A 16,289-nucleotide genomic window follows, 5' to 3' on the forward strand; every position below is an offset into this window, starting at 1 on the left:
TTCGAGCCCCGCGTCGGGCTCTGTGCTGATGGCTCAGAGCCTGGAGCCTCTTCAGATTCTGTGGCTTTCTCTCTCTCTCTGCCCCTCCCCCGCTCACACTCTGTCTCTCTCTCTCAAAAATAAACATTAAAGATTTAAAAAGAAAAGAAAAGGAGTATGGGGTGTCTGGCTGGCTCAGTCAGTAGAGTTTATGACTCGATCTCAGAGACAGGAGTTCATGCCCCACGTTGGACACAGAACTTACTTTAAAAAAATAAAAGGAAAGAAGTATGCATATTCACGTATATTTGTGTAAGAATAAAATATCTCTAGGGGCAGCCGGGTGGCTCAGTCGGTTAAGCGTCAGACTTTGGCTCAGGTCATGATCTCATGGTTTGTGAGTTCAAGCCCTGTGCTGGGCTCTGTGCTGACAGCTCAGAGCCTGGAGCCTGCTTCGGATTCTGTGTCTCCCTCTCTCTCTGCCCCCTCCCCACTTGTGCTCTGTCTGTCTCTCAAAAATAAATAAAAGTAAAAATAAATAAATAAATAAACTATCTCCAGAAGAGTATCAGAAGTTGCCTCTGAGAGCAGAAAATTATAGTGAAGAAGTTTTATCTGTGCATTTACTTTTGAATTTTATATTGTGCTCATGTATTGCCCATGTAAATATTTTAAACTTTTTAAGGAAAGAAGAAACAAGGTTTTTAGGTAACCTGTCATTATTATGTTAAGTGCAAAAGCGGAACATGAAATTGTACAGTGACGATTATGTAGAAATGCATTTTTTTTTAACTTTTATTTATTTTTGAGACAGAGACAGAGCATGAACGGGGGAGGGGCAGAGAGAGAGGGAGACACAGAATTGGAAACAGGCTCCAGGCTCCGAGCCATCAGCTCAGAGCCCGACACGGGGCTCGAACTCACGGACTGCGAGATCGTGACCTGGCTGAAGTCGGACGCTTAACCGACTGCGCCACCCAGGCGCCCCTAGAAATGCATTTTAAAAAAGGAAATGAAAAAAAAAATCCAATGTCAAAGGTGCTTGTTGGCTCAGCTGGAAGAGTGTGGGGCTCTTGATCCCGGGGTTATGGGTTTGAGCCCCACATTGGATGGAGAGATTACTAAAGAAAATAAATAAAAAACAAACAAACAAATAAATAAAAGTGCTTGTTGGAATTGTAATTATTTTCAAATCCTTCGCCGTCCTTATCAAAATAACACCCGCAATCTTCACAGAGTCTAGAACAAACAATCCTAAAATGTGTATGAAACCAGAAAAGACCCCGAATAGCCAAAGCAATCTTGAAAAAGAAAACCAAAGCAGGAGGCATCACAATTCCAGACTTCAAGCTATATTATAAAGCTGTAATCATTAAGACAGTATGGTACCGACACAAAAACAGATACTCAGATCAATGGAACAAGAATAGAGAACCCAGAAATGGACTCACAAATGTATGGTCAACTAACCTTTGACAAAGTGGGAAAGAATATCCACTGAAGAAAAGACAGTCTCTTCAACAAATGATGTTGGGGGGCGCCTGGGGGGCACAGTCGGTTAAGCATCCGACTTCAGCCAGGTCACAATCTCGTGGTCGGCGAGTTCGAGCCCCGCGTCGGGCTCTGGGCTGATGGCTCAGAGCCTGGAGCCTGTTTCCGATTCTGTGTCTCCCTCTCTCTCTGCCCCTCCCCCGTTCATGCTCTGTCTCTCTCTGTCCCAAAAATAAATAAACGTTGAAAAAAAAAAATTAAAAAAAAAACACAAAAAAAACAAATGGTGTTGGGGAAACTGGACAGCGACATGCAGAAGAACGAAGCCGGACCACTTTCTTGTAACACACACAAAAATAAACTCAAAATGGTTGAAAGACCTACGTGGGAGGCAGGAAGCCATCAACATCCTTGAGGAGAAAACAGGCAACAACCTCTTTGACCGTGGCCGCAGCAACTTCTTACTTGGCATGTCTCCAGAGGCAAGGAAAATAAAAGCAAAAATGTACTATTGGGACCTCATCAAGATAAAAAGCTTCTGCATGGCGAAGGAAACAATCAGCAAAACTAAAAGGCAACTAAAGGCAGAATGGGAGAAGATATTTGCAATTGACATATCAGATCAAGGGTTAGTATCCAAGATCTATAAAGAATTTATCAAACTCAACACTCAAAAAGCAAATAATCCAGTGGAGAGATGGGCAAAAGACATGAATAGACACTTTCCTAAAGACATCCAGATGACTAACAGACACATGAAAAGATGTTCAACATCACTCATCATCAGGGAAAATACCAATCGAAACCACAATGAGATATCACCTCGCACCTGTCAGAATGGTTCACATTAACAACTCAGGCAACGACAGATGTTGGCGAGGATGCGGAGAAAGAGGATCTCTTTTGCATTGTTGGTGGGAATGCAAGCTGGGGCAGCCGCTCTGGAAAACAGTATGGAGGCTCCTCAAAAAGTTAACAACAGAACTACCCTATGACTCAGCAATCGCACTGCGAGGTATTTATCCAAAGGATACAGGAGTGCTGATTCGAAGGGACACATGCACCCCCATGTTTATAGCAGCGCTATCGACAATGGCCAAAGTATGGAAAGAGCCCAAATGTTCACTGATGGATGAATGGATAAAGAAGATGTAAAAAAAAAAAAAAAAAGAAAAAGAAAATGTGGTGTATATATACAATGGAATATTATTGGGCCATAAAAAGAATGAAATCTTGCCATTTGCGACAATGTGGATGGAACTAGAGTATACTGAAGTCGTTATTACTCTGGATGTTAACTAACTTGGATTTAAATTTAAATAAGTAAGTACATAAATACATAAATAAATACAAATCTTTCTACTCGGGGCGCCTGGGTGGCTCGGGTGGTTAAGCATCGAACTTTTGATTCTGCCTCAGGTCAGGATTTCACAGTTCTTGAGATCCAGCCCCGCGCTGGGTTCTGCGCTGACAGCATGGATCTTGCTTGGGATTCTCTCTCTCCCTCTCTGCCCCTACCCCGCTCACACCCGTGTGCCTTCTCTCTCTCAAAATAAATACATAAACATTTAAAAATCTTTCCACTTTAACTGCCTTTTCTACAGTTTCCATTAGAAATGCTTTACCTTTTTTAAAATTAAAAGAATTGTTTTTAAATGTTTATTTTTGAGAGAGAGAGAGAGAGAGAGAGAGAGAGAGAGAGAGAGAGAACGTGAGAGAGGGAGACACAGATCCGAAGCAGGCTCCAGGCTCCAAGATGTCGGCACAGAGCCCGACGCGGGACTCGAACCCACAAGCCATGCGACGATGACCTGAGCCAAAGTCGGACACTTAACTGACTGAGCCACCCAGGCGCCCCTACCTTTTCTTTTTTTAAGTTTCTTTCTTTATTTTGACAGAGACAGAGACTGCGTGAGTGGGGGAGGGGCAGAGAGAGAAGGAGAGAGGGAAAATCCCAAGCAGGCTCTGCACTGTCAGCCCAGAGTCCAACATGGGGGTTGAACCCACGAAAGCATGAGATCATGACCTGAGCCAAAACCAAGAGTCAGACGATTAAGCAACGGAGCCCCCAGGCGCCCCATAGAAATGCTTTACCTTTATAATCTGAAATGATAAGGTAATTATTTTATTTAAAAAAATTTTTTTTCAACATTTTTTATTTATTTTTGGGACAGAGAGAGACAGAGCATGAACGGGGGAGGGGCAGAGAGAGAGGGAGACACAGAATCGGAAACAGGCTCCAGGCTCCGAGCCATCAGCCCAGAGCCCGACGCGGGGCTCGAACTCACAGACCGCGAGATCGTGACCTGGCTGATGTCGGACGCTTAACCGACTGCGCCACCCAGGCGCCCCAATAAGGTAATTATTTTAAAAAGAGAAAGTGAAAACATTCGAGAAAAGGATAAAATGTGGATGCTGCTTTGTTCACAGAAAGCAGCCAGATTGCCCCATCAGAGCCTCAGGAACACGAGGCCCAGAGCAGGGGGCTGGGCAGGAGGCTCAGAGACTCAGGGCATCACGGGTCACCTTGCACGAGGTGGCACTTAAACGGCTTGTCTGACATAGCTGGGGCTCCCGGGGCAAAGTAGGGGATTCGTGGCAGATGTCACCTATCCTGGGTGCAAGGACACACAGCAAGGCTGGCTCTAGCCCAGCTAACCTGGAGCAGCGTCAACATGGATAAAGGAAACTGACCAGACGTAGACTTGACAATGAGCATGAATGCTTCCCGCTTACTCAAAACGCTATTGTACCTTCGCTAGCCATTGATAGGCTCACGAGAAACTTGGAAGAATATCTGAAAAGTCTCTAATCCCGGACTTTAGCTGTCTTTTCTTAACCTCTGACCTCATTAAACTTTCAGGGGGTCCCTTCTGCCTCAGTCCAGCCGAAGCCTTGCTATCCCCACCTCTCACAGAGCCCCAGACTTCCCCAAGCTCCAGGAGCCACCTTGTGGAAGGCGAGAGTCTATTCTCCAAGCCTTCACGAGATGCCGTGTTTGGGGGGTCACGCATGATGCATTTACGTTAAAAGAAACTAGTTATGCTGGGGCAGGGAGATTACATATCATCTCTGTTTTCTCTGGTGTCTCAAAAAGAACAAATGTGATGTTAAAGGAAATGTAGCTTCTTCCTCCCCAGTTCTCCTGGGGCCTCCCGAGGGGGTTCTGTGAACGTGTTTGGTATGGCACTAGCCACATTTAAAAACCAGCAAGTCCTGGACCCTGCCCCCCAAAGAGTTCACAGTCCAACCCAGGGGAAGGGGGGGGGAGGGAACATGGGAGAGACTGAGCCACAGAACACAAGTACCTATCATTCCAGCAAGTAATGACACAAGCTGTAAGGGAGATGATGCTTTCCTGCCACTTGACGAATTCACGAGTGGGGATTTCGGCGAGGGTGTCTGGCTGGTAAAATTTTTCAAGCTGAGGAGGTGGAGGGAAGCGGAAAAGAAGTAGGGAATAGGAGGAGGGTGAAGTCCTCCCGCCGGACAGAAGGAACCATCTCCTGTCCACTTCCAAAGGGTATAATCGCAACTCTTTAGGGTTTCGATAGTAGCTTTTGAAAAATTAATTTCAATACACGTTCACCGGTACAGGAGGAAATAGATGGGAAACCAGAGATGCCAAAGTCCTTTGATATTTACTCAATTCGATATTGTCGCTCCAGCCTAATAAAGAGATGTCACTCCAGCCTAATAAAGAGACACCCTTATCTCACCATAGAAACTCAACGGGAGTTTGGTTCGTTCCTCAAAATGGAAGATCTTTAATGTTTCTTCTGACAATATACAAGAATTATATTTGTTCAAGGAATACAGAAAATCGTAAACTAGGAGAAAAGAGCCTCATCAATTTATTCCCCAGGGCTCTCTGTCAACAGCAGACCTTTTCGGATCTGGGCTCAGCAGATTTTTGACCCAATGCAACAGAAAAGGATTCTGGGTAACTTACACAGGAAAGGTACTCTGCTGGAAGGAAGTCAGATAGCTCCTGGCATCAGAGAAGCAAACTCAGGAAAATGGACAAGAACCAAGGGGAACTAGGCAACCAGGAACGGCCCCAAGGTCAGGACCCTGGGCTGTCTGTCTCGGGCGCCACTTCTGGGGCCAGTGGGCATGGCTGCTACCACTGACCCCGAGGCACTGGGTGTCACAGCAACTGCCAGCTGCAGGCCAAGTTCTAAAACGTCCCCGTTTCTGGGCATCCGTCCCTTTGGATTCTAAGTCCAGCAGAGCAAGCTAAGTACACACTCACTGTCACGAGAGCGAGTGTATCTGTCTTGGAGCAAAGCCGTGCTATCACCCAGACCCACACAAGGCTGGATCCCTTAAGACAGGCAGTCAGATGACACAGGGCATATCAATCAACGGCAAATGTCTGTCACACACACACGGACACGGCTTTTCTGTTTCTATGTAAGTGGGCATTCTACACACGAATTAGTAAATAGATTTTTGTTTTGGTTGGGCTTGTTGAGGCCTGTCGCTCTTTTCATGTCAATACAAGAAATCAAAATAATGCAACAAACCAAAACGATGTCAATGCAATAAAAACGCATCCCCCCAATACCTGCACAGCAGTCATCGTACAGAAACTGTCAATATCTACTAAACCGATTTTCAACTGACGGACATTTCTTTTCTGCTCTTTCCCACGATGAACATCACAGCCAAGAACACCCCCGAACACTCCGCCGCACCGGTCTTAAAGTAGTCCTTTAAGGATAAAGTTAACAGAAGTGAAACCGCTGAGCCGAAGGTTCTAAAAGGCTATTAAAAAGTTGACGCGAAAAAGCCCAGGCGCGAGTCTGCCTCCCGCGGACCCCAGATCCACAGGCTGAAAGGAAACACCACCGCCGCCGCCGCCGCCGCCCCCCCCACGGGGGTCCCGCCGCGCAGGACGCGGAAGCGCCTGATCCCGGGTTCCGCCGTCGCCCCCGAGTTCCGGTAGGAACCCGGGGCTCGCGTGCGCGCCCGGGCTTTGAACCGCCGTCCCGCCCAGTGCCGGGCCGCTTCCCTCCCCGCTTGGCCACCGTGGCCCGGGCAGAGGGCGCCCCGTGGAAATAAATAAATAAACAAGCCCGGAGCCCAGGCAGCGTGCGCCAGGCTTTCCGCTCGGGGCAAGGGCCGAGGCCGCCCCGCTCCGCCTTCTCCGCCTCCCAGCCCGCCGTTCTTCCGGCTTCCCGGGGGCGCACGTCAGGACCCCCGGAGGAGAGCAGAAGAGCAGGAAGAGCGGCGGCAAGAGATGACACCGCGGGACTCGCAACGTCGGGGGCCGCGGAAGCCCTTGCTGGTCCGCTTCCGCCCGCCCGAGCGGTCTCGGGCCCGGAGCCCAGGGCCCGGGCCGGGAGAAGCGGGCGTCCGCCGTCCCTCTCGGCAGGCAGCTCCGCGCGCCATGTGGCTTGAGAAGCCTCCCGGCCGCCTAAAGCAGCCAGCAGGTCCCATGGTGTAATGGTTAGCACTCTGGACTTTGAATCCAGCGATCCGAGTTCAAATCTCGGTGGGACCTCACCAAACCTTTTGGTTTTGCAATTTCTGTTTTGAGGACTGCTGGCGGCGGCGGCCACCTCGGGCGGGGTCGCTACCTCCGTGACCTAGGGGATCGCGGTTTAGGGTCCCTCCCCCTCTCGTTTCACTGCCGGCCTGAGGGTCGCAGTGCGCATGCGTGAGAGTCCGGGCGGAAAAGTGGTGGTGACCCAATGTGCCTTTACCCTGGAGGGGACGGCGGGGAAACCCGAGGGACCCTGGGAGCCTGCTTCGGGCGGCAGCCTGTGGGTCTAGGGGGACACCCCACCCCCACCCCCCCAGCCAAAGCTGCTGGGAATCCTTCTTCCTATCGGCTAATGTGCAGTGTGCGCTCAATCACTGCTTTGTAAACCTGGAATGAAATGCCGGGCGGTGGCAAGGGACGCGGGAAGCAGTAACGGGCTGGGAAGTAGGGTGTGTGTTTGGGGCCAGTCCGCCTGGGAGTCGGTCACAGAGTGAAGCGGGTCTGATTGGTTGTCTGTCACTCAGGCAGTGAAGTTGTCCGTGTTTGTTCATCAGGCCGTGCCAGCGGGTCAGAGGATCTCCGCCGGCGGTTTCTCCCCATATGGATGGGGTGTTTCTTCCTCAGATGGTCAGAACCTCAACCAACAGGACTGAGCACGTCTATTGGCGCATCTGTCCAGGATCGGTGTTTGGGGCGCCGGCCAGACGCGCGGGATTTGCAGGAAAGGGTGTGCCTCCGGGATGGAAGGGAAGAGACGCGCCTGGAGTGTTGTCTGCTTCGAATTGTATCTGGGTTTTGAGAGCTGCGGGGCCCTCTGGGATGAGAGACGACGGGGCCCAATGACGCATTTGTGATCTCCCTAACAGGGTGATTGGCACTGTGGCTGTACGTGGCCGCCCCTTGGGAGGGTGCCATGGAAACAGAGGATCCTTGCCCTGCTCGCTGCCCTGAGCACCTCTCCTCCCCACCCCTCCCGCACGCTCCGTAAACGTTTGAATGGATTTGTGTGTATGAGCGATGCCGGCCTCAAAAATATCTAGGTATGAGAGGTGGGAGGGCTTACTCTACCAGATATTAAAACTTATTATCATCAACTATAAACTGTAGGAATTAAGATAGCGTGGTACAGGTGCAGGAGAGACCAGCATCCCAGTGGAACAGAATAAAGGGCCCAGATACAGCCCCACACGTACTTGGACAAGTGATTCAAGACAGAGGTAGGACAACAGAGCAGCAGGGAAAAGAATCTACATTTCAATAAATGATTCCGGGAGAATTGGGCGTCCACATGGAAAAATAATGAAATCAAATTCCTCCCAACTTACACTAAACACATCAATACATTCCAGGTGACTCATAGACCTTAACGGGAGAGGAAAAGCAGTAAAGCTTTTGGAAGAGAACATAGACTATCTTTATAACCTTAGGGTAGGGAAAGTCCTCTTAAACAAGACACAAATATTTCTAAAAGCGTAATATATGTCACCATATTAATATGATGCTCTATGTTCTCCCTATCAAAAGACCCCAATAAGAAATTGAAAAGGTAAAGCACAGGATAAGAAAAGATCTTGTAGGACCCCCTCACGTATGACTCTTTGTGATGCATAACTGGCAAGGAAATTGTATCTAAATTATTTAAAGAACTTGTCATAATAAGGACATAAAATTAAAATGAAAAAAAAATCGGTAAGAAGAAACACAAACAACCTAATAGAAAAATAGCAAAATACTTGAACTGGCACATCACAAAAAAAGGAAAGCCAGGGGCACCTGGGTGGCTCAGTCGGTAAAGCGTCCGCCTTCGGCTCAGATCGTGGTCTCGCGGTTTGTGGGTTCGAGCCCCGCATCGGGCTCTGTGCTGACAGCTCAGAGCCTGGAGCCTGCTTCGGATTCTGTGTCTCTCTCTCTCTCTGCTCCTCCCCCGCTCATGCTCGCTCTCTCTCTCTCTCTCTCTCTCCTTCAAAAATAAATAAAAACTTAAAAAAAAAGGAAAGCCAAAATAACTGTTATAGGGGCTCCTGGCTGGCTCAGTCGGTAAAGCATGTAACTCTTGACCTTGGGGTTGTGAGCTGGAGCCCCAAGTTGGGTGTAGATATTACTTAAAAATAAAATCTTAAAAAAAGTAACAAAATACTAATATATATATATGAAAAATATATGAAAAAAAATTTCACTAATATATATGAAAAAATTTTCATATAAAATTTCCAAAAAAATTTCACTGATATATATGAAAAATATATGAAAAAAATAACAAAATACTAATATATATATATATATATATGAAAAGCTGCAAAGCATCATTAATCATCAGGAAAATGCAGATTAAAAGCTCCACGAGATACCATTACGCACTCACCCGAATGACAATGCTGAATATTAATAAGGATAGGGAATGTGAACCCTCAGAGAAATGTAAACCGGTAGAAACTAACTTGGCATTAGCTACTGACACTGAAGATACTCCAATATCCTGTGATCGAGCAATTTCAGTCTTGGACATACCTCCACCGAAATGGGCGCATTTGTGTACTTGGAAACGTGTATAAGAGCGTTTGGGCAACATGATAGCGAAAAATTGGAAAGAACGCAAATGTCCGGCAGTAGAATGGGTAAGTAATTGACAGGCCGTACAATGGAATATTATCCAGCAACAAAATGGATGAGTCTTTTTTTTTTTTTTTATTTTAACATTTATTTATTTTTGAGACAGAGAGAGAGCATGAACAGGGGAGGGTCAGAGAAAGAGGGAGACACAGAATCTGAAACAGGCTCCAGGCTCTGAGCTGTCAGCCCAGAGCCGGACGCGGGGCTCGAACCCACGGACCGTGAGATCATGACCTGAGCCGAAGTCGGACGCTCAACCGACTGAGCCACCCAGGCGCCCCCAAAATGGATGAGTCTTTAAAAAAAAAAAAGTATGGAGCGAAAGAAGGCCGGTCTAAAAGAATAAGTCATGTGGGACTCCATTAAAAAAAGGTGCTAAACAGGTAAAACATAACTACCATATATTGTTTAGAGTTGCAAACTTAGATGGGAAAACGATTAAGCAAAGCAAAAATTCCCCCGTAAGTGAGGATACCCCTGGGGAAGAGAGAGGGCCATGATTGGAAAGGGGCCAGCAACAGTCTTCTGGGGCTACTGGTATTATTATTATTATTTTATTATTTTAAGTAATCTCTATGCCCGGTGTGGGGCTTGAACTTATGATCCCAAGATTAAGAGTCACACGCTCTACCAGCTGAGTCAGCCAGGTGCCCTGGTACTGCTATTATTCTATTTCTTGTCCTGGGCGGAGGTTACACGGCCTGTTCGCTACAAAAATCTGTTAAAATGCACATTAAGTTATTCATTGTTCTGAATGTGTATTGTATTTTGACATTTAAAAAGTCAAAAAAAAAAAAGGGGGTACCTGGGTGGCTCAGTAGGTTAAAGTGTCTGACTCTTGATTTCGGCTCAGGTTATGAGTTCATGGTTCGTGAGCTCAAATCCCGCGTGGGGATCTGGGCTCACAGCATGGCACCTGCTTGGGATTCTCTCCCTCTCTCGCTGCCCCTCCCCTGCTAACTTTCACTCTCACACACACTAAATAAACAAACTTAAAAAAAAAAAAAAAGTCAAAAAAGTACTTATCTAGAGATGTGTTTCTGCCCTGGTCACAGATGAGGAATCTGAGATCAAGAGTTTGCCCACAGGGGCGCCTGGGTGGCTCAGTCGGTTAAGCGTCGGACTTCGGCTTGGGTCATGATCTCTCGGTTTGTGGATTCGAGCCCCGCATCGGGCTCTGGGCCGGCCGACAGCTCAGAGCCTAGAGCCTGCTTCCGATTCCGTCTCCTCCTCTCTCTGCCCCCACCCCCCACCCCATGCTCATGCTCTGTCTCTCTGTCTCTCAATAATAAATAAACGTTAAAAAAATAAAAATAAATAAAAATACCAAAGTCTATCCACAGACTGGGAGCTTGGGGAGTCAGGAGAGCGATCCTCCCCACTGAGCCAGCCCGAGGGCATTCGGAGGATCAGGTTCAATTCTAGGCATTGCATGAAGACATTGATGAATTTCCCCCTGCCACTAATTGGCTGAGTGCATTTGCGTAAGCATTTCAAATCCTCTGAAGTTGTAACTCTGTGAGGTGATGGATGTGTTAATGAAGCTTACTGAGGTAGCCATCTCACAATCCATAATGATAACAAATCATGATGTCGTACACCTTAAACGTATACAATCATAGATGTCGATTACATGTCAGTTATCTGGGAAAAAAAGATTCGGAGCCTCACTTGTAAAGGAAAAGGGACAACGGTGCCTTTTGCATAGCAGTGTGGCAAGAACTAGTAAAATAGTAAGCAAAAGCCCTTTCCTCTGCTTCTGAGCCAAGACAGGCTCTATAATAGTAACTGCTAGAAAGACTGTCAGAATAGTGAGGATTCCGGAAGCTCAGATCCTTGAGCAAAGAACACAGGCTTATATGGGGAAGAAAACAAGACTTGGAGGGTAGCAAATAGAGGCGGAGAACGAGAACGTGTGGGTGGAAGTTAGAGGGACAAGAGGAAGAAGTTTCTAACAATTTGAGCTGTTCATCCACGGAACAGGCTTGAGAAATTCTGAGCTTCTCATGCGTGGTAGTCTCCCGGGCGCGTTCGAAGGTCTTTGTCACCTGGAGGTGTGGGAAGGTTTCTAAAAGTGGGTCTCCACCTGCTAAGTTGATTTCACAACTCACTAATGGCTCTTAACCTACGCTTAGTAAAACACCAGCTCCCCAGCCCCGCCCCAGCCCCCTCTGTCCTTCCAGATTTTCTGAGAGCCTCTCCCCATTTCCTTCTCGGAGCCTCTCTCTCCTCCGACAGTCTGAGGAGCCCTTTGCAAGGATTTTATTCCCACGAAGGGCCCCCAGAGGCAGCGTTTTTCAGAAGGTAGTGACTGTAGTATGTTGTCCTTGACCAGAGGGACCAGGAGCGGGCAGAGACCAGGGCCACCAGGGAAGCCAGGCCTGTGCCTAGCCTGGCCTCCCCCTTGTGCTGGATTCCCAGGGCGATCGGTTTATTACCGTCTTTGGCTACTGGTTTGCACGTGGCATGATGTGTCTCCAACACTTCTCACAATGCCTGGCCCCTAGAAAGTCTATAAATGCCGGGACACACGCGGTCATTTAACACCCATTGTTGTGTGCCTACGATGTTCAGGGTGCCGGGAATACAAAAGGCAAAGACTTGACTTCTGCCCTCAGGGTGCTTGAAAGGTGAGCGGAGACACTGAGGAGGAGAGTGTGACATGAAAAGAAACAGGCCTGGGAGTAAATGTGGACACAAAGGTCAATGAAATCAACCAGGGAATAGGAAAGCCAGAGGGGCCCAGGGGATGTGGAGAAACGACTTCAGAGTCGCCTCCCCTCCCCCAGCTTCTAACCTCAGAGATGGTGGAGGAGGAGGAGGACAGGGAGGAGGACGGTGAGGGTGCTATTTTGAACCCTATGTTAAACTCTGCTCCCCACTCCCCTCCCCTGCTTCTAAGGCCTGGGGATCCCACCCTGGGAGTCTCTGGTGAACGTGGACTATGGAAGGAAGAAGACAGAGAATTTAAGAATTCTTCAGCTTGACATTTCGTTGACCAGGAAATCGGGAGTCCGAGCCCCTCTCTGCCTCCCTTTTCCTGACTCGGTGTCATTTTACTGCTCAGGGTCATCAGAACTTCAGCGGCCCGCTCTGTGCTTGGCCTCCTTGCACCTTGGCCTTCCCTTCTTGGTCCTTTTCATGGCCCTTCCTCCTCCTGAGTCGCTGATGTTCTCCAAGCTCCATCGTTGGCCTCTTCCCATCCTGCCCCACGCAGCCATCCCGCACGGACTCACCTCCTCTTTCCATAGAATCAGCCGCCACCTCCCAGTGGGTCTCAACAGGGTACGAGGGGAGGGAGGAGAAGCCAAGGGGAATCACCTAGAATCATCTGGGGAGAAGGGCGTTCCCACTGGTGACACCACCATTCGCTCGCTCAGTCATCCCAGAAAGAAACTTGAGGTCATCCGTGAAAGTCACCTTGCCGTCCCGCTGGGAGTCGAGCGACCTCCAAGCCCTGAAAACGTTACCTCCCGAGTATCATTCCAACTCATCACCTCCTCTCCGTTCTTACTCCGATCCCCCAGTTCAGGTCCTGAGCCAGTCTGCGCACCTGGATCCCCGTGGTTCCCCTTTCTCTGGGAACCACCCTTCTCAGAGTGGCCCAAAAATCAGCAGGGAAAGGAAACTCCTTCCTCTCTGATTCCTGGGGAGCAATCAAGGTTCTGGTCCGATGATCAAGGTCTTAGAGCCCAATGGAGGGACTGAAGACAACGGTATCTGGGGAGGGCCGTGTGGTTGGTCCACTTAGGCTGAGTTCAAGTGGCATAAGTAGATTTACCAGAAGGCCGCCCCTGCAGAAGAGGCTCTTTGTAACCCCACAGACGGGGGGACCCCTGGGCCGACGGGGACTCATGAAACAAAGCAGCCAGAGAGGCAGGAATAGAGGCTGCGTTGCACGTGCCGTGGCTCTGGAAGATGCTAACATCAGGCGAAGCTGGGGGAGGGGGACACGGGAACCTTCTGTACCATCTGTGCAAGTGTTCTGTAAATCTCAGGCAAGGAGCGAATGCTCTCAGGATTTGCTGATCTCACCGTGTGTCCGTCTGTCCGTCCTCTGGGGACCCTGCCGGCTTTATAAAGCGAAGGAGGGGTCCGGCGAAGCCCGGGCTTGGTGCCAGCTGGGAGACACCTGGCAAAGACGAGGTGCCGTCACAAGACGGCTGCTTGCGCTCTGAAGTGAACCAGTCACGACGCACGGGGCTTTTCTCTCATGGGTGTGAAACCCCCGGATCTACGGGACTGAGGCGGGGACGGGGGGGCTTAGATGACACCCAGGCGCCCGCCCCCCCGCCAGCTCATCATCATGCTCATCGCTGACCTTGTGAAGGTTTGGGCATGCGGGGAAGGAATGCGGCCACCGGGGCACCAACTAATAATTCCTTTGACGCTGATAACTCCTCGGCCCTTTGAGGCCCCTCCTGGCATCCGGAAAACAGACGGAAGGGGGGCTCGGAGCAGATGGCTTAGGGATCTTCTGGTTGCTCCCACACCTCGGGGTGGACGGGACGGGTGTGGGAGGAGCCAAGAGCACACCCGGGGCACCTGGGCAGTGTGCCCTGACAGCAGGTGCGCAGAAGAAGCTGCTACTTTGTGCGGAGCCCCGTCCAGGGTTCAAGCGCCCCAGAAATAACGGTTAGAGTCACCCCTCGACCGAAGGCTCCAATCAGTGAGATTCCGCCTGGAGGTAGCATAGCAAGGACCGGGCGGGTGGAAGAAGGAAGCCACAGCCAAGGGGCCTGTGGCCCTATCGCCGTAGCCCCCACTTGCTTTTCCTTTCCTACCGCTAGAACCTTCTGGAATGTTCACCCTCCCCCCTCCCCGCCTTAAAAAAAGAAGAGTTCTTGGGGCTCCTGGGTGGTTCAGCCGGTTAAGCGTCTGACTCTTGTTTCGGCTCAAGTCGTGCTCTCACGGTTGGTTGGGTTCAAGGTGCGTGGGTTCAGGCCCCACATCGGGCGCTGAGCTGACGGTGCAGAGTCTGTTTGGGGTTCTCTACCCACCCCCCTCCCCGGCCTCTCCCCCCCGCCTCGTGCTCGGGCTTTCTCTCTCCCTCTCAAAACAAGTAAACATTTTTAAAAAATTAAAAAAAAAAACCACAAGAATTCTCGTATTTACGTCTTTGCCCTTTCTCGTCCCTCCCTTCCTTCTCCCAGGCCGGGTATGTTGCGAGTGGCTGAATTTATTCGAGGCTGAATCGCAGAATGGCGAGGTGGGGTCGGGAGGGAATTCTCAGGATGGCCTGGGGAAAGCAGTGGACCCTTCCCAGGAGGTCCTGGATTCATGACCAGCGGCCATGACCTCACCAGCAGGCCCTGGGTGCGAAGAGAGCGGGCAGCCCCAGCGGGATCACTGTGTTACGCTGGGTTTTGTTTTCCCGTGGGTGACCGTTCGGTCATATCCGGTCGTCTCCCAAGCCAGGAACTCGTCCTCCTCGACCGCTCCCTCTCCCTCGGCCACCACTCAGCGAGGTGTCAGGACCTGAAAACTTTATTTTACCCAAAGAACTCCTCACCCCCATCTCCCCGCTCTAGACCTACGACGGCCAACGCCCCGGATCCAGTGATCATTCCCTTCATTGTCTCTCTGTCTCCGTGCTTTCCCGCCTTCAATCTTGCCAAACACGTTTTCTTCTGACTGCAAACACCCGCCAACCCGCTCCCGGCTGACGAAGGTGGGTTACACCAAGACCCCTCTGCTCACCTCCAAGCCCACATCTCTAGCCGTGAACTCCAAAGCTCTAGGCCCCTCTCTTGTTCCCCCCTGGACCCTGCTTCGGATTCTATGTCTCTGTCTCTGTGTCTCTCTCTCTCTCTCTCTCTCTGCCCCTCCCTTGCTTGTTCTCTCTCTCCAAAATAAATAAATAGACATAAAAAAAAAAGAATATGAGATAAACCATGACATCATGAGGCTATCACCTCCTTCTAGAGGCCTTTCCCTGTTTTCCCTCCCAGGATGCAACTCACTCATTCAGCTGGATTAGGCTGTCCTCCTCTGGGTCCCCTCATCCATCCCCCCCGCTGCCCCCACACGTTGCACTGAGCGCCCTGTATCACGTGAGTCCGCCTGTGGCTCCCTAAGACCGTAATCTCCTTGCTAACAAGGCCCAGGAATCAGCATCCTCCTTCGTGGGGTCCAGCCTCCCTTCTGCGAGTCAGTTCCTGTCCCTTGGCTGCTTAATGCCTTCGTAGGCCTTCTGCTGCAATGCGAGTGAAGAACCAAGTTCTTGACTGCGCGCGCAGAAGGTTCTTGAAGGTTTGACCCCCTTCTCCCTCTTGGGCCTCTGTCTGCCCGGTTCCGCCCCGCTGCCCACCGGCCTGCAACAGTTCACGCTGACCTTGCCCACAGGCCTGAGTGTCTGTGCTGTGCTCCTCCCTACACCGCCCTTGACGTCCCCTCCCGCTCAGTTGTGCCTAGTTGTACACCTTCTCCGCTAAATTCCATGAAAATAGCAGCCACGTGAGCGTCGTCATTCTTCCCCCCTCGTGCCCAGCACGGAAGAGACACTCAAGAATCTCAACTACAGGGGCGCCTGGGTGGCTCAGTCGGTTAAGCGTCCGACTTCAGCTCAGGTCACGATCTCTCGGTCCGCGAGTTCGAGCCCCGCGTCGGGCTCTGGGCTGATGGCTCGGAGCCTGGAGCCTGTTTCCGATTCTGTGTCTCCCTCTTTCTCTGTCCCTCCCCCGTTCATGCTCCGTCTCTCTCTGACTCAAAAATAAAT

The 16,289-nt window shown here is 50.1% G+C and overlaps 1 non-coding gene across 1 annotated transcript; it reads left to right on the top strand.

Annotated features, from left to right (window-relative positions):
- The first annotated feature begins 6,907 nt into the window (after nt 1–6,907).
- TRNAQ-UUG (transfer RNA glutamine (anticodon UUG)) lies at nt 6,908–6,979 on the top strand. The gene has a single exon. It is a non-coding gene; the product is annotated as a tRNA-Gln (tRNA).
- The last annotated feature ends 9,310 nt before the right edge of the window (nt 6,980–16,289 follow it).

The sequence above is a fragment of the Prionailurus viverrinus genome, unplaced genomic scaffold (genome assembly GCF_022837055.1).
Source record: "Prionailurus viverrinus isolate Anna unplaced genomic scaffold, UM_Priviv_1.0 scaffold_35, whole genome shotgun sequence".
Taxonomy (NCBI): Eukaryota; Metazoa; Chordata; class Mammalia; order Carnivora; family Felidae; genus Prionailurus; species Prionailurus viverrinus.